The sequence below is a fragment of the Colossoma macropomum genome, unplaced genomic scaffold, assembly GCF_904425465.1.
Source record: "Colossoma macropomum unplaced genomic scaffold, Colossoma_macropomum, whole genome shotgun sequence".
In the NCBI taxonomy this organism is placed as follows: domain Eukaryota; kingdom Metazoa; phylum Chordata; class Actinopteri; order Characiformes; family Serrasalmidae; genus Colossoma; species Colossoma macropomum.
In genome coordinates this window covers 5,134,023-5,156,662 of record NW_023494788.1, presented here as the reverse complement: position 1 = coordinate 5,156,662, position 22,640 = coordinate 5,134,023, and the positions used below count along the sequence as shown (strand labels likewise).

Genomic DNA, 22,640 nt, shown 5'->3' with positions numbered 1-22,640 from the left:
CACTACTGCAAAAGCAGCTTTCCTGGTAAACAGTGACTTATCCATCCCTGAAAGCAGGTCTTACGCTCGAATCAGCTCTCAGGAGAACCATGGCTTAATCTCCAGCTCTCACCATTCGGGTGACCAATTAACAGCTGCCTCGGAGTAATTAAGCAATCAATCTGTTAATTGGCTAAATTGATGAATACGTTTCGGAGTGGCAGATGGCCCTGCACATGCATGAAGATATTAATTTAGAGAGCATCTCCCGCCTGCTGCATCAATATCCCAAGTCCTGAAACTGAGATAAACCAGCTTTCAAATGTACACTTTACTGTTATTGCTGTACTGCTACATCACTACAGCAGCCTTTAGCCTGTGGTGTTAGTGGTGTTACTGATTATGGATTAGTTTAGACCTCTGACAGCAGCCTAAAGTAAGAAAACAATTCTGTAAAGACGAGTGTTATGTGCCATAGCATGTATGTGTTTTGTGTGCTGTTTGGTTGTTTCTCTTTGTTGCCGTTTGCCCAAGGATCCAATGGTGGATTCTGTTCTACTCAAGTGATCATTCAGGAGGAATGATATCAGTGGAAGGGGAAGAACCTCAGCTTTAAGAACCTGCAGAGACAAGACGGCAGGAGGGCTGCCATATGCCATTCAGAAGCCCTCAGACACACTGTTAGAATTAATGCTAGCTGCTATCTTTTCGCACATATAATTTGCTGCTGCTGTTTGTTTGTAAAAGAGATGCTGTAGACAGTTTGCTTAATAATATAATATTATTATAAATATAAATAATATGAAACGTTCAGGCCAGTTTGGGCCTAATAACACATAGGAAGTCCTTTGTAAAAACACACTAGGTGAGAACGTGTGTGCTGCATATGTATTTATGTTTTGTTTCACTTGATAAATGATCCACTATTTAGCTGTTTCTAAACGTTCATAGCGAGCACACTATTTAGGGAATAAGGAGCTGTTTGGGACTGAGACCTGGGTTTGATGTGACTGAAACACAGACATTTGAAGTGTGTAATCCATGCAAGTGACATTTTTTAGACTTCTATACTGTCATTTTACAGTAAATCGTATCGTAAGTACTTTAATTCAAGCCTGTGATATCAATGATGGAGTTGTTCTGGCTGTTGGCTATCTTTTAGCCTGTTAGCTAGCTGACCAGCCTAGTTCTAGTTAAGAACATAAAGTCCTCAGTTTAAACAAAAAATGGGTTCTTACTTCATCAGTATTCTCAGTGGTCCATGCAAGCAGCATGAGGTCAGAGATTATTCCACTAACAGTCTATGTCCAAGTCTAAGACCCATACGTCTAAGTCTAAATCTTAGTCTAAGATCCATTAACAGCACAAGGGTTTTTTTTGGTGCCGTTGCATAGTAATACACGATTAGTTGTGTGAGGTGTGCAAATATTGTGGATTTTACAAGTGCTTCAAACGCGGCTCAGCCAATCAGATTTTAGGACCAGAAGTATCCGTTTTATAATGATGGTTTGACCAAGTAAAATAGTACCTGTACATCTTCACTCTCTAGATGCAAAGGCAGCCGACATCCTAGAACTGTTTCATTTTCAGCAGGTTACATTACAGTTTGCAGCCTTGTACAACTAGCTCAATATTTCTGCAGCCACTATGCCTTATTTGTAATGATGGTGACACTGCTGTCTGAGCTGAGATGGTGCTTCCTGCAAACTCAGGAATCGACAGAGCAAGCAGTGGTTATTGATCATCAGGGGAGGAGTGAAGGTGGAATGTTTCCAGAAGTCTAAAACCATTCCCTCTGTTTTTGAGCCGGAAAGCAGCCCTCAAATAACACTAGACCATCCACTTTCCTGCTGAGCACAGAACCAAAGTGGTAACAGTGGTGTTGTTGGCAAACTTGAGCAGTTTAACTGTCGGGTCCCTAGAGATGGGGTTGCCACTGTAAAAGGAGAACAGTGGAGGGAACAGTACAAATCCCTGTGGAGCACCAGTGCTTAAAGAGAGTGAACTGGAAAGATAAGAGCCTAGCTGTACATACTGTTTTCTGTTGGCCAAGAAGCGAGTAATCCACTGACACAGAGTTGCGTGAATGTTCAGCTGGGATAGCTTAATTTGAAGAATTTCCGGGATAATCATGTTGTGATCAACAAACAGTATCCTTGTATATCGTCCCTGACAACACAAATTATAGTATTAAGTGCTGTCAAGACACCTGGTGACCATCTGGAGAGAGTTTCTCCAGAATATCAGATGTCTTCTGTTTGGATCTTCAGGTTTCTTATTGGCTTGTTCATGATTTCTCTGACTGTCCCTGTCCATTCTGTTGCTGGTCATCCTCTTCCTCTTATGTTCAAAGGTTCTGAACATAACTGTCTTTTCCAATAGAGGAGCTTCAAATGAGCTTCAAGTGAGAGATGAGGCTTGATCTGGTCAAGAACAGATTTGTCTGTTTTCTGTGCTGTCCACTGCGCTCTCAAAAGTCTCCACCAGCACCAAAGTTCAAAGACATCTATATTTTTCCAATATTGTCCAGCTTTCACATAAAGGACCACAAAAGACCACAGTCTGGAGACATGAAAAAATGTCCATTTTGTTTTTTTCATTTCTTTTAACACCTTTAAATACACCAGCTGTCCTTCACAATGTGTGAACATTTCATGATTATTGGTCCAGCAGAGGTTTTGAGAAGCAAACCTTTCAGGTTTTTAGAAGAACAGAATGTTCAGAACAACATCTTACAAAAGCAACAATATGTGTCAGAAGAGCTTACATTCTGCAGAACATGGTGGAGGGCTGATGAGGTTCTATCAGCAGGTGTGTGATGGTGACATAATGGCGCACCAACTTTCACAAAGGTTAACGTCAGCGCCACAGGTCTGTAGCCATTTAAACTGGTCACTATGTTCTTGGTGGAGGATTGAAAGCAGTGGGAGCTTTGCCCCGAGTAAGAGACAGATTAAATAGGTCAGTAAACTGACCAGTGAAATCATGGACTGCAGTGGGATGTACTTGGCTTTCTTGGTTTTCAGTGTTCTTACAACTGTGCCTCTTAAGTGAGTTCATGTATGTTAATTTGGTGTATTTGGGGATGGAAGATCAATGCTAACAGCCACTGATGTTAGAGCCCAATCATAGCCTTGCTGAAAGAGCAATATAGCCTGAGGCAGGGTTTCCAATCTAAACAGTATATTTGCGCAAATTTGAAGCAAATTTCGGTAAAAAAAATGTAAAGTAGTGTGTTGATATTATTTCTATCAACTACTATTATAAGCATATTCCTGAAGATAACAGCCATTCAACATACCTCGCAAAACACACCGTGATTTGAGGGATTTAAACCTTTACTAGATCTCAGCAGAGCAGTTTTGACAGGCCTCTGTCAGCTGTACATGGCTGTAGCCCTATCAGACACCAAGCAGAGTGGGTAGTGGCCCATTTAATAAGGGGTAATGTCACTATCCCACCTTGAATCTCTGTAAATGTCACTCAGAGTTGATGCTGCTTCATTTCACACACCCTTGTAAACAGTATGCCCAAATAGTAATGGCACCGTCAGTGCTGTGTTCGTTTGACATACTATTTAAATGAGATCAGGGGTCTCATTTACCAACCATGCATACACACAGTTTCCTTTGTAAGCCAAACTATGTGAATGATTTCCTATTTTTTTCTTGTGTATGAGAAGGTTCATATATTTAGAACTACTCCTATATTTAGAACTACCCGTGCATGTCATCGCTGTCCAAAAAACAACCCAAAAAACACCCAGTATATCAAATTTGTCGATTTTTATTTTTCTACATTTGTACACAGCAGCTGCCTTTACATTTTGCACAAACTTAATATTAAATGGACCAATAGAAAAGGCCAATAATGGACATATAGACATATGTGAGATATGTGAGATACTAAGTCATAGCTGTTTTTTTCCGTTACCTTTTAAAGTGGGTATGTGAAAAGCTCTATGTAACATATGATTATCATTATTAATAAAAGACCGCAAACTGCTTGGAATTAAATCTGTTTACATTACATGTAATTATGTTAGAACTAAAGTTTGGGGGAGGAACATGGCTGAAACCCCTCCTTCTTCCAATCTAACACCTTCACCTCGCGTTCCCGTGATGAAGTGTTTGCAAGCCCCATCGTCACCCCATCTCCTCCCTGTTTCTCAGTCCTACATCAGTCCTACTACAGCTATGAGGGGATCTGGTCTTCTAGCTACAGGCAAAAGCTGCCCAGAACTCCAGCCCAAGTTCTCAGAGTTCTCCCCCTCCCTCAGTCTTCCCTCATACTACCACCACCATGTTCAAGGCAAGGTCTGAACTCACAAACAGCACTGATATGCAGAAACCTTGCTGGTAAACTGATTGAGTTGCATAAACTGCCATTAATTATCAGGTAATAATTCAGCATATCTGACAGAACGATTGGAGCATTTTGTGCTCATGCACTGTAAAAATGTTTTATCAGCTTAACCTAAAGACCCGTAATGTAAAAACCTTATTCTTTGTTCATGTTGCTCTATTGCTTGCTATCCAGTGTCGACCAGAGGAGGATGGGTTCCCCTTTTGAGTCTTGGCTCCTCTCAACATTTCTTCCTCTTGCTCCTAGGGGGTTGTTCCTTGCCACTGTCGCCATTGGCGACGCTCATGGGGGCTCGGACCCGGATTTTTCTGTAAAGTTGCTTTGCGACAACGGCTGCTGTAAAAAGTGCTATATAAATAAACTTTGACTTGACTAATGTAATTACAAGTAATCAGATAAATGCTTTAATTGATACAAAGCAAAGTAAAATAACACTTCAGATGAATGAAAACAACATTTTTCATGGATTGAAATCTCACAAACACTTTTAATCAGCTTCTGTGTGCAGACAGGTAATACAGACGACCTCTGATTTAGCCTCACAGTTTCTACAAGTATCAAAAATTCAATATTAACATGAAAAATATTATGAATACTCCCATTTAAAAAAAACTGAAATGTAGAAAAAATGTTTTCAAAAAACATTCAAATTTTAATTTTACAAATTATGTTCTACACACTTAAAAATTATGGTTCTTCAAGGGTCCATGAACACTCAAAGACCCCTTTAATGATGCAAAGAACCCTTTAATCATGCAAAGCGTTCTGTGAGTGTTCATGGATGTCAAGCCTTTTTGGTGCTATACAGAACTCTTTTCAAAAAGGTTCTATATATATATATATATATATATATATATATATATATAAAATATAAAACATTCTCCATCAATCTGAAGAACCCTTAAAGATGCAAAGAACCCTTTAATCATGCAAAGGGTTCTTTAAATGTTCATGTTTCTATATAGAACCATTTTTTTTTTTTACAAAAGAACAAAATAACTCAGTTAGCTGCTACTGAATTGCCTAAAGTGAATGTATTCGAATTGAAATGATTAAATAATCATCATTAAATTATTTTTGCACATTCAAATTGAATTTGTCTGCATGAAAACATTATTATTAAATGTTCATATATAAATGCTCAGTGGAAAAGTTGTATTTTTACCTATAAGAACTGAATTTTTAGATACAACAATTCAGCTTTTTATATGCTTCACAGTCTAACAGGCACTTTTAAAGGGAAGCTGTTTAGTATATTTATCTCTTTTTGGGGGCGTTCCTTTATGTAAATGAGACTGTACATGCACCAGCACAGCAGTGTAGGATTTATCATCGTTCACTGTGTACAGCTGTACATACGCACGTTTGATGAATGATAACTTTAATGTGTACTGTCACTTCTTACAGACAGGTATAGAACATGTTCTACGCAAGTTATTGTCAATAAGATCCCAGTTTTTTGAGGAATGGTTCTTTACTGACTGATGTGATTATCAGCTGTCAATTATGACTGTCAGTGCTGTCAAATTAAACAAGCCACTTATAAATAACCTTAGAATTTAACTCTAAAACAGGGAAACTGCATTAACGTTCACAATGCTTAACTCCCCTTGACCAGGCAGTTGTTGGTAGCTGTTCAAAATAGTATCATATTCCTAAATGTGCTTTTAAAGAGATGTTACTAGTGCTTCACCGGTGGGATTCCAGTCAATGCTGAGAAATTAACATGGCTGACTTTATAGGACAAACAACATATCGGTCAGGCTTTATCTGAGATGTATTGATTTCATGTCTGCTCAGACTGAACGGTGGGAGATATGAAGTGATAGACGTGAAGCAGTTGTTGATGTTAATCCCTTGTTTTCCAGCTCCGCAGTAAAGCTCATTTACTTTGTCAGAGTGGGCTGCTGAATGAAGGGCTTTTTTCGTGTAATTGGCCACCGCCGAGAGGCCATTCCAGACCACAGAGGAGTGCTTGTTTTCAAACTGCTGCTCTTTTATGACTATTTTTCAAATGTGATTGGGCCCTGCTGTAGTTTTCCTTATCTCCACTGCTCAAATAAGACCTTTTTTCCTTATAGAGGCCAGCAAAATGTCCCCAAAATGTCAGAAAATTCATCTTTTCCTATCATTGTGGGGATATTTGGTAAATACAGCGCATACGCAGATGCAGACCCAGACATGCACTCAGCGGTTTTTAAGATGAGGGAGTTTCCATCGCCCCGTAAATGTGAAATGAAGTGTTGGGTTGATTTTTGGCGATTGCTGCTGCAGCGTCACTGCTGGCCTGCTATTCTCTGAGCCTTTTTATCTCTCTATAGCCTCCAATCCAACTCCCATCACCTTAGGGTAAATCTGCTCTTGCACTGCTTACAAAGTTTTGACACAAAATCTCTGTCTCTGCTTGAGCTTCACTCAAATCACACTCAAACACACACAAACCTCCTAATACTATATATCCCCTTTCACACTTGCACTTATACATGGGATTTTAATGGTTAAGTAAGTAGGGAGGAGTTAAAGGGGAGCAGTCACTGTGTCAATGTTCAATTTTCCAGCTTTCTAAGTAAATGTTCAGAACAAGATTCATCTAAATATACTGATTTAACTGTTTAATTCCAGAACCTAAAGATTGATTCTTATATCTCTCAGTTTACTGTACTGTTAAAGTTGTTAAACAAGCACTCTTTCCTGAAGCAAACAAACTCAGTCAGTCCTAACATATTCAAATTGAAATGATTAAATAATTATCATTAAATCATTTTGTGAAAATTTTGATATTAAACATTCACATATAAATGTGAAATAGAAAGTCGTATTTTTACCTATTAAAACTGAATTTTTAGACTCAACACTTCAGTTCGGCTTTTTATATGCTTCACATGTTAACGGCCACTTTTAACGGGAAGCTGTTTAGTATTTATGGCTATTTGGGGGTGTTTCTTTATGTAAATGAGCCTGGACATGCACCAGCACAGCAGTGTGGTGTTCATTCATTGTGTACAGCTGTGCATACGCATATTTGATAAATGACAGTTTTTAGTCTGCACCGTCACTTCTTACAGACGGGTACAGAACATGTTCTATGCATGCTTTGATAAATGAGATCCCAGTTTTTTGAGGATGACTGTCAGTGTTGTCAAATTTTTACATTTCAAATAGCAGAATTTCATAAAACATTAAACATTATGAGCATTAAACAAGCCACTTACAAATAACCTTAGAATTTGACTAATGTAAACGTTCAGTGTTTAACTCTGACCAGACAGTTGTTGGTAGCTGTTAAAAATAGTGTTGTGTTCCTAAAAGTGCTTTTAAAGAGATGCTACTAGTGCTTCATTGGTGTGATTCCAGTCAATGCTGAGAAATCTTCTGTCTCTAGAGTTCCAGTATGGATTTAATGCTGGTCAAGAAGTCCAGATTTCAAATCCTTCTTAAAATTATCTGGCTTGAAGTGTTTAAAAACATACACGATGTTTTGTCAGAGTTCAGGTTATTTATAGCAGCACTGTAGTAGCAAGATTTCAACTGTTACCTCTTTCAGTCTTTTGCTATTCTAAATGGCAAATGGCAGATGAGGGGGCACGTCTAAGCCCGTGCAGTGCTGATATAGCGACGCCCCTGAGCACTGCAACTTCACTAAGTTTATACCTTTTCTGTAGAACTATTAAACGTCTTTACTCTGAGTCAGTCAATATGCCGCTGCGTGCAGGACGTAATACTCATCTCAATCTCACACTGCTGAAAACCTGTGAAACAGTTAAAAAAGTGCTGCTGCAGTGCTGCTATAAATAACCTGAACTGTGACAAAAAAACATAACTTGTTAAAAAACAAAGTGTGATCAAAACGGTTCAACCAATACAATTTCAAAAAGGATTTAAAGTTTGGACTTTTCAACCAGCATCAAGTCCAAACTGGAACTCAGTATTCAAACGGACACTCGACAGAAACAGAAAACCCGAGCTGAGGTAGGCTGTCTGTAGTAACTGAGGTAACTGCTTTGGCTGCTAGAAAGAGGCCAACTTACAAAATGCTTTCTCAGCTAGGAAAAAGTTACCTGAAATATATCGAGATAAATTTAGTTTGCATTCATAACCTGCCTTGATAGAGCCCACCGTGCGTTTCCCTCTTTTACTGCAGTTTCTTTTCTATCACTTCCCACATGAACTTCGGTTAAAAATGAGTCACTTCATAATGATTCGCTTCAGAAACAGTTACTTTGAAATACATGCTGAAAATGTAAACACAATTGCGGTGAATTCTGTACGATTCTATTGCCATATTGTGTGAAAGAAGCAGCAAGAAACTGCTTCTTTAAGAGTAGTATGGCCGGCAAAGCGGAGTTTCTGTGGACATTTTGATTTTACAGTTTTAATGCAAGAAAAAATGTAAAGGGGTAACAAATGTGAAGGTGTGCATCCCAGTAAAATACTGTCTAAAGGCTGCAAGTGTGAGGGATGCAAAATCTGAACACTAGTAATAATGGAATGTAGATAATGTACTGGGTTGTAAAAAGGGCTTATAACATCCATCCCAAAATAGTCTATGCTCCTCTCATAATCTTCACTAATGTACACATACATGCAGAACAAACTCACACCAGTAATACATCACATGCGTTTGTAAAAATGGACAATTTGTATAGAAAACAATGTCTTACAGCGTCAGAATTAACACAGGCAAGTCTATTTGAGATTACTTAAATAGCCCATATCATGAAAAAATTATTTTACTTACTTTTTGAAAAAAATGGGTTTCATGTAGTACGTAAACACTGTTGAAATTTCAACATGTACTGTCCACTCCCCAGACTCCATATGGTCTATAAACGCAAAATAACTGCCAAAAAGCTTGTTTTGGATTCACTGTTTTCTTGATGTCATGAAAACCAATTGGCCTATTCAGCCTACAGCAGTTTAGCCCCACCCATTTACAGTGAAGTTATGAGGAGTGATTCAGCCTGGACTGCTTTTCAAATGAGGCACAACACAGGCCAGACACTTATATGAGAAGTCATTTACATATATCAGTTTTAATTGCACAGTAACAACATAAGCCTGTTTAATACTAAAGAATAAAGAGAGGATGGAAAATTGTCATGTAAAAATGAATTATTGGTACATAAACCACACACATTTTATAAGTGTGCCACACGGAAAACAATAAAAGAGTCAAATATGGGCCCCTTAACAACCTAATGTGGTTTAAATCAAGTTTGTGATACAGGCACAATGCTAATGGGTTGGTATTAGCTTCTATATCTTATCAGCTAAACTAGCCCCGTAGCTCCAGTGCAAAACCAAAGAACTTCAGACACCAAACATCCGAATTGCATGATGCAAATTTTATATTTCATTGAACTATCACTTTAACTGGGCAAGACACACGTGCGAATGCCCACAGTGACTGTAATTTATCTCACGGGTCAGTCTTGCTGTGTAGAAAATGAAAATGAGAAAAGTTTCTCTGCAGGTTTCTGCTCCTTCCCGTGGAGGCCGTGTTTCACACTTCACAGCCAAACGGCCCGGACTGACCCGAAGTGACCCAGACAGGTGGGACAGGGATGGAGGGAGAGATGTAGGAGAGGAAGGAGAGATGGGAAGAAGAAGAAGAGTGCGAGTGTGGCAGACAGCTTTCAGCTGCTGTCAAAGAATCAGCCGAGATACGCCAGCAGAAAGGTCACACACACCTTTCCAACACTGCTGCATTCACACAGTCTCGCACACACATTCCTACACACCGAGGGTGTAAAAATGCACTGGTGCATCGATCTGAAACTGGTGATTTAACTGCATTGACTCAACTGATTATATACTTCTATGGTTCTGAGTAAAGAATGAGCTCATTTTTTTGACAACAAAAAATTCTCAGGTTATTTATAACAAAAATAGCTTGATGCATTGCCTTTATTGTCTGTGTTCCCCTCTGTACAGCAGTATGATTCCTCTCAGTCGGCCTAAAATGACTGCTTAAATGTAGAAATATTAAAAGCTGATTAAAACACTACAAAAGTGTTTATGCAGTTTAAACCATTCACCAGTTTTGCTAGGGCATGTCTACATGGCTGCTATGGTATTCCAGGAAGTTGCTAGAATATTGCTGGGATGTATGAGTTTTTGCTGGAATGTTGCAAGTTTTTTGTTAGGGTATAGCTAAGCAGTTGCTATGGTGTGCCAGGTGGTTGCTATGGGTGTTGCTATGTCACTGCATAGCTATCTCTAGTGGTCGCTAGGGGTTTCTAGGTGGTTGCTGTGGTGTTCCAGGTCGTTGCCTGGGTGCTATTATGTGGTTGCTATGGAAAATGAGGTGGTTGCTAGGGTGTTTGCTGTCATATTTTGGTGGCTGCAGTTTGCTATGTTGGCTGCAGTTTGCTATGGTGTCCCAGTGGTTGCTAGGGTGTTGCTAGGTGATTGCTATGGTATCTCAGATGGTTGCTACAATGTTGCTAGGCAGTTGCTATGGAATCCCACATGGATGCTAGGATGTTGCTAGCGTACTTGTATTGTGGTGACATAAGAGGGGTGCACAGACTTTTGCCCCTTTTCACCACACGGTATCCAAGGTGGTTGCTAAGGTGTTGCTAAGAGGTTGCCATAGTATTTCTGGTGCTTGCTAGGGTGTTGCTAGGGAGTTGCTAGCATAGAAGCTAGCATATTGCTAAGTGGTTTCTAAGGTATCCAAGGTGGTTGCTAAGGTATTTCTAGGCAGTTGCTATGGAAACCCACATGAATGCTAGGATATTGCTAGTGTACTTGAGGTGACATAAGAGGGGTTCACAGACTTTTACCCTTTTTCACCATGCAGTATCCAAAGTGGTTGCTAAGGTGTTGCTAAGAGGTTGCCATAGTATTTCTGGTGCTTGTTAGGGTTTTGCTTAGAAGTTGCTATGATAATTTAGGTGGTCATTAGTGTATTGCTACGTGGTTTCTAAGTTATCCCAGGTGGTTGCTAGGATATTGCCAGGTAGTTGGTAAGGTATTCAATATGGTTTCTAGAGTGTGGCTTTGTGTTTGCTATGATATAAATGCTAGATGTTTGCTATCGTATTTGAAGTGTTTGCTATGGTGTTGCGATAGTATCTCAGGTGGTTGCTACAATGTTGCTAGGCAGGTGCTATGGTATTCCACATGGATGTTGTTGGTAGTGCACTTGTATTGTGGTGACATAAGAGGGGTGCAAAGACTTTGCCTATATAGTTCCACCATTCATAGCTAAGCAGAATAAAAATGATGTTTAACAAGCGTATGATAACTGTCCGATCAAATAGTCCTGTATAAAAGCACACCATTCCCAATGAGAGCGAACATTCTGGAGTTTGAACGGTGCCTCTACCTCAAAACTGGTAACTTTAAAGGTGATGAAAAAAGACATTCTTAACTTTGTTAGTGAAACAAGACTTTTTTCCAAGTGATTTTGAAGCATTTCCAACCTGAATGACCCATAATAATTAATAAAAAAAGAACTTATAAAAAAAACTAATAATTAATTACTGTATCAAAATATTATGAGATTTACATCTACTGCACATACACACTCACATACACTACACACACCACACATGTAAACACATACACACAAACAGTCACAGATGAATTTGTTGCTGTGATACCAGATGGATGAGCTGAATTTCCTGAAAACGGCATAAAACTAAGTCATAACAGTACAGTCAGACAGAGACTGCTGAATCCTCACACATACAGTGACCTCACTCACTCACACACTTCCACAATGCACACACTTCGTCCTCTCTCCTCTCCATTACTGTTGTCGTGTGACTTTTCTTTTTAATATTGTGTGATCTTGACTTTCCTCTCCTCCTCCTGCCTGAGCTGAGTGACCGCAGGCTCGGGCAGACATAGGCAGCTCACAGCCGACCAGAGTGGCTCTAATTGATTTGATTTGAGGGAAACTGTCACTCAGAGCTAGAAGCTAGCTAAAGAAGGGGTTTCTCCAACTTCACACTCGCTCAGACATTGTTCATTCTCACAACGAGAGGATATTCTCCATTTGGCTTTACATTTACGCCAGAGATTACCAAGAACTCTGAAGTGAAGACAATGTAAAAACACAACACTTTTCAAGTGCATCTGTATTCAGAGTTGGCATGTAACAGAATACATATTCAGAATATACAAATGAAGTATTGTATTCATTTGTATTTAAAAGGCAGTTACTGTTAAAATACTAACATTTAATTGAAATTAAATCTTGCAAAGTTGATATTTTTGAAAAATCAAGTCAATGTAGTGACAGATTGACAGATTTGGCTTTGGTGGGCAGATGCTGAACTTTAGACTTATAAGACTTGTACATGAATATATTTGCTGCTGTTCTTTCATGTCACACAGGAACATTTGATAAACAAAATGCATGTTTCATACCTTGAGCTGTAGACACTAATCATGCAAACACCACCTGTCTTCTGATTGGGCAGATGCATCACACTGGCCAGATTTATTTGCATCTGCTCGACATTTTCGACACACCACATATTTCAAACTCGACACGCCAGTTTCATCAAATACCGCATGGCTGTTTATGGCAGACACGATGATTTCCTGTAGAAAACGAATGGGATCTGTTGCAATGAGTTGTCATGGACAAATGTGACAGTATTAGTCTTCTTTGTGGTAAGTTATTCCTATCAACAAAGACAATGTGCTCATGTTTCCTAAAACGCTGTAAAAAGCTCAGTGTCCCCAAACTTTTGATGGCCAGCATTTAGTAGAAGACAGACCCTCTACTTCATCTTCAGATGCATCAAGACATGATATGATATGACATGATATGATACCTATCAAAAAGCAATTTTCTATTAATTGCTTCTCCTTGGGCAGCTTCAGAAAGATTGCCTTAAAGAAAAGTGACCACAGATAGACCTGTGTCCAGTACACAAAGCAATAGATGTTGATTGATACAGTTTGGTTGTCAGCCAACTGAAACCACACAATAACAATTTAAACTTCATAAAAGTCACTCTGGTGCTAACGCTGTGGGCTAGCAGTGCTAAGCAGGCCTAACAGTCTGCAATCTGTGCAATTCATGCCATCATCATGCTTGTTAGCTCCTATTTCTAATCTGTTGCACTAGTTTCCCAGAAGCATTGCAATGGAAAGATGGTTTTTATCATCAGACCAAGTGCTACATGTTTTATAATCATTACGCTGCTCTTTGTGCCAGGACGCCTTAGGGAAGTTGAATTGAGGCGGAAGAGAGGTAAACCTTAATGATGGTGAATGAGCAGAAAACTTAAAGCAGAACGTGTTAAAACTAAACAGAGACTCAGAGCTGATGCAGAAAAAGCATTGCACTCTTTTGCTGCTCGAGAGGAAACGGATTTGCTCTCCAGAAATGAAACGAAGTTCGACTAAACATCTTCACAAGCACAACTTTCATTTGCGCAAGACAAATTCCCTTTGTTACAGACGCTGTAGGCCTGAAGCTATATGACAGTGATCAGACACTACAGCCTGAGCCCGACATTAACCAGAACAGCTCTTGCTCAAACACTTTGTTGACATTTTGGCTGCTCCAGAGCCTCAGGAGAAAGCTCAGACAGATTCTCTGTCTAATTGGACTCTCTATTTGTCGGCTGTGGGCAGAGAACTGATATAAAAACTTCCCCTCACCAACACTTGAGCTTTTAATTCAGGTTTAATTCAGCTGAGGCTGGTTTTCAGCGGTGAGAGTTTGATGCAAGTTGCATGTTGTAAGTTGCACGGAGCATAAAGTCCATGCAACTTGATAGTTAAATAAAGCACTTCAAACCCAACAACTTAGATTTTTCCCTTGATTAGCCAAATTAGCATCTTGTGGTTTTAATGCATTCTAATAGCGTTCTTGCTATTGAAAGTAATCTGCAATGTGTTACTTAAATTTGCAAATTTGCAGCCTTTTTTATTGTCATTGTACATTTTTCCAGCTGCTATTGCTCTTCTTTTTTCTATATCAACATCTACATTTTATCTACAATATATGGCCAAAAGTATGGGCATTAATATAGAGTTGCCCCCCTTTGTGGCTACGACAGCCTCCACTCTTCTAAAAAGGCTTTCCACAAGATTTTGGACTGTGTCTGTGGGAATCTGTGCTTTTTCAAACAAAACAGCATTTGTGAGGTCAGACACTGATGCTGGATGAGAAAGCCTGGCTTGCTATCAATGTTCCAGTTCACCCTAAACGTGTTCAGTGGGGTTGAGGTCAGGGCTCTGTGTAGACTACTGGAGTTCCTCCACACCAAACTTGTCAAACTATGTCTCGGAACTTGCTTTGTGCTTAGGAGAACAGTCATACTGCAAAAGGAAATGACCTTCCCCATAACAGTTACCATGAAGTTGGAAGCACATGATTGCCTCAGTTATCTTTGTATGCTGTAGCTTTAAGATCACTCTTCACTGGAGCTAAGGGGCCCAAACCCTAAAAAACAGCCCTAGACCATTATCCCTCCTCCACCAAACTTTACTGTTGGCACTATGCATTCTGGTAGGTAGTGTTCTGCCAAACCTACATCCATCCATCAGACAGCCAGATGGTGAAGCATGATTTGTCACTGCAGAGAACACATTTCCGCTGCTCCAAAGTCCAGTAGTGGTGTGCTTTACACCAGTCCAGCCGACACTTGGCATTGCACATAGTGATCAATGGCTTGTGTGCAGGTGCTCAGCCATGGAAACCCACTTCGTGAAGCTCCTGATGCACAGTTCTTGTGCTGATGTTGCTTCCAGAGTCAGTTTGGATCTCTGTAGTGAGTGATGCAACAGGCAATTTTTTCCTTGGTACATGCTCCAGCACTCAATGGCCCCGCTCCCTCTTGCATGCTCTACTGCTTTGTGCCGAAAGTGTAGTTTCTAGATGTTTTCATTTAACAATAATAGCACTTACGGTTGACTGGGGCAGATCTAGCATGAGAGAAATTTTACTGACTTGTGGCAGAGCTGGCATCATATGACAGTGCCGCATTTAAAGTCACTGAGCTCTTCAGTGCGACCCATTCTTTTGCCAGATTGCCTGGCTATGCACTTGATTTAATCCACCTGTTAGCAATGGGTGTGGCTGAAACACCTGAAGCCAATGATTAGGAGGGGTGTCCACATACTTTTGGCCATATAGTGTATCTGTCAAGCTTCCTGGCTCTCAATCAAACTCCAACTACATTATGAACTCCAATTTCCAAGATTCCTTAGTTTGTCATGTGACTCATCCAGCCAATTATCCATCAACCAGCAGATTCCAGTCACCTGAACAGTGATTTTCACCTGTTCGCCCATGTTTATATACATGTCTGTTTCTCTTTCTTTGCAAAGTATTGCCTCTTGTTTATTTCGATATCCTGTTATGACCTTGTTTTGTTGCTGTCGATTCTCAGATTTACCCCTTTGGCTAAGATTACCTGTTTATTTGCTCTTCGTTATAAACCCTCACTTGTTTATCCACATCGGTTTCTTCCTGATCCTCTGTAACGTGTTTTGCTGTTCTGGATTTTGAAACGAATGTTTAGATAGGCAAAATGGTTGTTCTTGATGTTTCACTCATGCTGTTGTAGAATCACTGACAGATCATCGAGGAGAACATCTTAGTCTCTCATTCTGGAATAATTTTCAACCTAACATAGGAAATAGCTCAGTGTAGAAAATGAATAATCTATTTTCATAGATCAAGATAACAGCAGGCTAACAAAGATGAATAAATGGTGGCACGAGCAGCCGTTTAAACAGCTGTTGTCGTTAGCTGGCTAGCTAAGCCAGCTGTTAAGAAAAACACTGAGAAATTGATTTGTTGTCATGGCTTACTTACAGAACTGAAAAACTAACAACCTTATATAAAGTGAATCAGGTCGATCTCAGTTTCAGTCGTCCAATAAACCAAACTCTTTATGTTCACATCCATTAATACAGTAAAATCAACTGCTTAAAACAATGCTGATGCCATGATGCGTTATCAGTGTTTTGATTGGCTGTTTCATGAAACTATTGCGGCTGAGTTTCAAATGAGTTGTAGTATGCTTTACATTGTGAAGCTTATGTGCGATTCAGTTTCAAGCAGGTTTCAAGCAACTGAAGTTGCATAAAGGATGTAAAATGAAAGTGTCAAGCCAGCCTTATATTCACAAATTGGCAGCTGGGAAGATTTGTTTGTTTTTTTGTTTTGTTTTTTTTAGATTTAATTGGTGATGTTCTGTGAAGAAGGTTGGCAGGAGGTTGGGTTTGTAATTCTCTGTGCGGGCTAAGGCAGGATGACAGCTTTCACAGCAATTAAAGAATTCCCATTGTTTTCAACATCATTATAGACCTGAAATATGGGCAGTTTTATTTAAACTCAGCAAAAAACCTCTCTGCTCCTTATCATTATTCATTATGACAATACAGAATAATTTGCTAGAAGCGAAATATCTAACTGTATGGAGAAACAAGTGAATCACTGTGATTTGTTGTGCGATTTGTTCATTGATCCATATTGGAGGCTGCACTGTGTTCTGGCCCCAAAGCACAACAGAATAATTATAGACCTTAAAATTAAACTGCATTGCTATTTACATAACTGCTTACATGTTCCAAAGCAAAAGCATGGCAACGACACGAGGCCTGCAGTCTGCAAAGTTTTGACTGTCACAAGATAAAACAAGATTTAAAAAAAAAGGAAGAAGAATTTGAGGCCAGGTTAAGACATAATTAATGTTTTCGACCTGAAAAGAGCTCAGATCAAACAAAATGAAGCAAAGGCTGATCAGGCCTCTCCAACAGCCTCAATACTGCAACATCAAAAGAGCTCATATCATCAGCAAGGGATAACAACACTATACTGTGAGCCTGTGTTTATGGTAATATAGCTGAAACGCAGGCAGAGAGAGAGAGAGAGAAAGAGAGAGAGAGAGAGGGAGAGAGAGAGAGAGAGAGAGAGAGAGAGAGAGATCACTATTCTAATAATAACTAACTCTTACTGGAACCCCATCCAAGGCCTTAATGTAATCCCTGGAAATGCAATACAGGAACAAACAAGATAACACTGAGGCAATGTGCTCTCTCTCTCTCTCTCTCTCTCTCTCTCTCTCTCTGTCTCTGTCTCTCTCTCTCTCACATACACACACGATCATGCACACACGTATACACATCTATGTGTGTGGTTTGCCATTCTGCAATGCTTTTAAAAGGTTTTTTTTGTCAATGCTACAGTTCAGCTAAAATAAGAAAATGGGACAATTATATAACCCCACTTTCTTCTCCCTTCTCTTCTCGTCTTTGCTTCTTGTCCCACAGCATCCTTTCTGTTGCATTGAGCTCCATCCAAAACCTCCTCACCTACTCTCTCCTCTGTTTCCTATAGGCTCAGATGGCCACTGGCTTTCTCCATCTCTGAACACGTCCAGGAATGAAGTTTAAAAGGACACGAACATGACAGAAAAGTAAAGGATATTTTACCCACAAAACAAGCCTGTGCTAGAGATACTTGTATACATACACACAGATTTAATCTAAAAGTCCAAGTGCGTTACGGGCTTTAGAGTACAGGTAAAAAAGCGATCTTTGCCATTATCATGATGAATTTTATTATTGTGATACAGAATATGGTTTTCTGAGCATCATGGATATCATCAGTATTGAGGAACACTGATAAACTTTGTTTCATTAAAAAGAGCATAATTAGTCCTGTTTACTTGGATTCAGTGTGAAATATATTCATGAAAAATCATTTCTCCTGGATTTTTTTTTTTATTGCAGTTTTGAATGCGGTACTAGTGCATTATGTCTGTCTGTCAAAATATCATGATGTGCATTGTCGAAATGTCTTCAAAAGTGCCATAGAATGCAGTTTATTCAGTATTTTATATTGTTCTCTGACATCTACGTAGAAGCTGCAATGGACTGGTGACCTGTCCAGGGTGTTTCCTGCCTTCTGCCCAATTACCGCTGGGATAGGCTCCAGCACCTCCCACCCAGAAGGATAAGTGGCTTAGAAAATGTGTGTGTCTACATCTACATAGTCTGTGACTTTGGTCGGGGCAAAAAATGCCCAGAGGCAGTTTTACACACCCATTTACAGCCCAATAATTTGGCCCCAGAATGAAACAAGCTCTCCCTTTTCTGGGGGGCTCAAGCATAATCTGATGAGCTCTGCTCCAATTTGCTGGTTACAGCGAGGCATCATGATGACAACACAAAAGCAACATGAAATAGACACAAGCAGTAAAAAAAGTTTGCCGATATTGTGAGATGATCTAGCTTTAATCTTTAAAACTGAATTAAATCACACAGCATGGCTACTAATTACAGGCTGCGGCTGGGATTGTGATGCTAATAAAGTTGGAACTGCCCCTTTCTGCAGTCTCTTCAGTGTCAAATGCTAAGCAAAGCCTGCTTAATACTCTCCAACATGTGAGAAACTGTCCAAAGTAAAATATGCAGAGCGAACTAACAACTCTGAACTAAAGTCGTCCAGGATCCTGTTAAAGATGTGGCAGCTGAAGGTGGCTTCCTACTCGCCAGCTTGTTTTGCGAAATTTCTGTTCCACCTTAAATGGTGCCACAGTTACATTCTGGTACCTGTACAAGCTGTAGCATAGGAAGAAGTTGGAGAATAGGAAGGCAACTTCAGCCTTGTTTAAACATGAACATCCTCCATGCCTGCTGACAGTTGGTTCCTTGTGAAGGGCATAAAAAGTGCCTACATCCCTTCACAGCCTGTAACAGTACATTTCTGCATATAGTCTGCCTTTTTCATTGCTTTTGCTCTGTTGTCGCCGTTTCTTCACAATACCTGCTGGGCTAGAACGTGGTTCTACATTCGTACGTTGTGGGCTGGTGTACGTAAATTTTGGGGGCGCACATATTAATGAGTCAAGACTGTTATGTAACAGTTTAGGATTTTGGAATTGGCCAGTTTAACTGCCCTCTTTTGCAAAAGCAGGATTTGCATTTGAAGGAGGAGACAACAGTGTTGGAGGTTCACGGTGGGTCAGTTCCATGTACTGAACTCTCCATATGCCAATGTAAATTTTTCCATTCTATTTCACCTTTAAGCATTATGATATGTTTTCACCACATTGCCCACCCTTAAATTATAGTATGTGATTTCTGACCCAATCTTGTAAGAAATCAATCATATTTTAAAGCTTAGCAGTTTTTAAAGCAAAAATATCAGATTGGTATTGGGCGATAGGTTTCAGTAGCTAGGTTCAGTGTATTTTTATGCATATTTTGGCATATAGAATAAAAAAGACTTGGTGGAAATGACAAATATTGATCAGAATCGCCCAACTTTGCATAAAGGTTTGTATGCTCACTTGAGGTGGATACATTTTTTTTCTTTAAAAAAATGTGATAATTTATAATAGAAACACATTAATATATGCTGTAAATGTGAATAAAAAGCCACATGACTTATCAAGCGTTTCTGTTTTTTTGCCCAAACATTACAAAACATGATAGAAGGCAGCAAGTACCAGTGGATTAAACATGGATTAAGCCTAGTCTAGACTAAATCTTAACAGCAATAGTGATTTATCATTTAAAGCCTTTTTAGTCTGAGCCCAGGAAACCAGCCCTAGATGGAGTATCTTAATTCAAGCTAAGGGTATAACTTAAATAAACATGAAATAAACCAGAGCTCTTCAACTCCAGACATTGAATGCAGTCTCTGGATTTTGTCCTGACTGGCAGGTATGACCCTAGGGGGCCAATCAGTTACATCAGCAGGTCAGTCAACTACCAGTAATCACAAAACTGGATTCAAAGTCTGGATTTGGCAGCAGGAAGAGAAAACTGACCAAAAGCAGGCATTTCTTCACCCACTGATTAGCGCAGAAATATGCCCTGTGCCAATGAAACCACCACTCCTCAGACGTTCACTGACACTGGCGACTTCCTTCATCAGCTTAATTGTCCCTAATAATTTGTAAGCTGGTATTTACGCTAGACGACGCTTCACTGCGATTCATTAATCAACTTGTCCAAACTGCAGAAAGCACAGACATGACTATAGTGCTGTCTTTCTCCCTGGAGGGGAGGAAGAGTTGTAATTAAAACCAGCTTTCAATAAATTAAAAGTGGTAGAGTGAACCTTCAGAACGTCTTTAGGTAACATATGAGCGGAAAGGGCATTCATCACGGCGATCTCAGAGAGTTAAACTTTCTGAAGAGCAACGCAATCAATCAATCCAGAGCAAATCTAATTTCCTTTGCGACTGTAACATATTGATCCAACGTGCATTAGGCAAAACGCTCACTTAAAACATTTTCCTTACAATAATTTTAAGATACTGATTGAAAGTCACAAGGCTTTGTAGCAGAGAACAGAATGTACAGTCGGAAGTTCAAGTCTTGTGCAAACAAAACAAAACCAAAACAGGTCAAATGATGTTTTGTAGATTTTCTAAGTGAAAGTAAGACACATCTTCTACAGCCCAGGTGTCAAATACAAGGCCTGCTGGCAAGTCAGGCCTGTGGCACAATCCTATTTGGCCCACAAAAGTATTTTCATTTTCTATTAATATTAACCCACTACAGTAACCAGCATGCACTGCAACGTAATGTGTGCTCCCCATCTAGGACTGCACCACAAAAAAGGTTCAAGCGAATGGGCAGTTTTAAAAAACCTACTGTACACTGGGGACATTTAAAGAGGTTGAACAGTTCACTGCAGCTAATGTCGTCTATTGTTTTATATAAAATAATTTGCATTTATTCCAAATTATTTTTGAATCATTCAAGTATTCAGTGCCTATTTTTGCCATTGTAGTCTTGGCATATTTTGAACAGACAATGGCCAGTAGGGGTCATGGCAAAATGCTAAGTAAAAATGAAATAAAAACACAGCTGGCCCACAGATTTGTTAAGATTTTTTAATATGGCCCTTTTAGTGGCTGAGTTTGACACCACTGCTCTACATGGAACAAATAGGGCATTTTTTGGCAAATTTTAGTGTAAAATATCTGTTTATTTGCAGTCTGTTCACTTACTTTCACTTAGAAAACCAACAAAACATGTCATTTCAATAGAGGCACCCAATCTTTTGCATACAACTGTATAATGCTGTCTAAAATACTTTCAAAAGAAGCTGTTTAAAGTCTGCTTATTAAATATTACCTTGAAAAAAATTCTGAAAACCAGCTGCTCAAGGATCACTTAAATCTGTCCACCACCATTCAGAGCAAAAAGCGAAGACAAAACCAACACACTATGTGACAACCTGACATTATGTTACAATGTCGATGAGTCGCGTAGAAAGTTCTGGCGTCTGGTCGGAGGGAAGGAATGAAGCTTTAATTGACACTCAAACACCAGCGTTGCATAAATCTGTCCCCTCAATTAGAGCAGATTACTCGGAGCAGACATGCACGCATGTTTCAGTTGATTTCCCTGCCATTGTTGCTATATTCATTAGCTCTTGGACATGACTCAATTTAATTAGGCAAACAGAATTGGAATAATTGCAGATGTTGCCGCATATCTTAGCAACATGAGCAGCACTTCTCATTTGTGCATCATAATAAGACGTACGGTTCCAGATGGCGAGCGTTTAGAGGCCTATTCCTTGGTAATAAGGGCAGTTGAGGCTTTTAAGTCGGCCTTCGGAAATTCAAACTTTCCACTTCTGGGAAGCAGCAGCTGCGCTGAGGTTCACCTCCTTTTATACGACATGATTGGCCTATTAAGTTGGAAAAAAATGCTTTGCGCTGTTATTTTCTTGCTGAGAATTAGCACTTGAGAGTGAAAAAAAGTGAGAAGGAAATTACAGAATTTTTCCAGTAACTTCCACACTCCATACTGACATTTAAATCACTGCACCAGCACTTGGTTTCACTACCTGCTGGGTGTTACCATGAAGAAAACGAGGACTCAGGGAGTCATATAAAAGCCTTGACCTTCACTGCGATGAACTTTAGGCAGGCCTGAGATTCGTAATTAGTTTCAAACCCTCTCCGCCTGACAAGGGGATGGACCTATTAGTCAGAAAAATTGACCCAATTACCTGGTTGTGGCCGAGGCTCCCACTAGAGCCGGAGAGTCACTGGTAACATGAGAGCACTGTATCTTAATTTGGATGGAGGGAAGGTTCCATTTAAACGATAAACTTCTATCAAATTATATCAGTTTTCAAATGCAATTATGCTAAAAATGTTCTCTCTCTCATTTGACCATTTTCCGAAGGGAACATAAAATGAGTGTGGTATTGGTTATTGGTTTTGGTTCTGTGTGCTTCAAAGTCAGGCATTAAACTTAATGGGTCACTGAAATCTAGATGAGCTTCTCTAATAACATTGTTCAGAGCTGTAATTGCTCTATTTCTCCTTCGGGGAGGC

General features: G+C 39.6%; 1 protein-coding gene across 1 annotated transcript in view; it reads right to left on the bottom strand.

Moving 5' to 3' along the window:
• The window catches only part of spon1b (spondin 1b), a 132,068-nt gene that overhangs the window by 40,205 nt on the left and 69,223 nt on the right, over positions 1 to 22,640 (bottom strand). The gene's annotated exons all lie outside the window — the stretch shown is intronic.